The sequence below is a fragment of the Propithecus coquereli genome, unplaced genomic scaffold, assembly GCF_000956105.1.
Source record: "Propithecus coquereli isolate 6110/MARCELLA unplaced genomic scaffold, Pcoq_1.0 Scaffold16, whole genome shotgun sequence".
NCBI lineage: Eukaryota > Metazoa > Chordata > Mammalia > Primates > Indriidae > Propithecus > Propithecus coquereli.
In genome coordinates this window covers 7177406-7178132 of record NW_012140524.1, presented here as the reverse complement: position 1 = coordinate 7178132, position 727 = coordinate 7177406, and the positions used below count along the sequence as shown (strand labels likewise).

General features: G+C 49.4%; 1 pseudogene; it reads left to right on the top strand.

Moving 5' to 3' along the window:
* Positions 1 to 293: 293 nt before the first annotated feature.
* LOC105807567 lies at positions 294 to 464 on the top strand (annotated as a pseudogene).
* Positions 465 to 727: the final 263 nt, after the last annotated feature.

The window sequence follows — 727 nt, the reverse complement described above, 5'->3', positions numbered from 1 at the left end:
AAGTAATAAAGAGGGACAATGTGGGCTTTAATGTCAGGTCAAAAATAAGGTTAATTTTGTTCTATAGAAGCACATACTACGTAAGCAAGCAAATCAGGAAGGGCTCCGTTGAGGAGGGGGATTAGGCTTTGAAGAATAAACAGGCTTTCACTCAGTCAAATTTATTGAATGCCTACTATGTGGTAGACACTGGAGATACAGCAGTGAACCAAAAACCAAAATCCCTGCCCTCCCTTTTCCCAGTTGTTGGCCACGGGTCTCTGCCACAACTGAGCCGTTGGTCTGGCACTGAGATGCTTCAAAACATCATTAAAAATGTGTGGGTCCCCTTGAAACCCTACTATACCCAAGTTTACCAGGAGATCTGGGTCAGAGTGGGCTTGATGAGCCTCATTGTTTGTAAAATCAGGAGTGCTGATGAAACAAGGAAAGCTTTGAAAGCTCCTGCTCGCGGTCATCACTAAGCAGCCTCACTTGGAGTGCGCAAGAGATGGGACATCAGTCTGCCTGTGGGTCCAAGCAAGCCGTGTTGGACGGGAACATGGGACATCCCCGGACACTTGCGGAAGTGCCGTTTCCTTCGTGGCAGGAATAAACGTGTCTGTGAGATGCACCCCGCGCGGGACTGCTTTCAGTGCGTCCCCTCTCAGCCCACCCCGGTGTGCCGGGCGCATTCTGCGTAGATCATTTGTAATGCAGCAGATGAAATCAGAATCTCCCTGAGCCG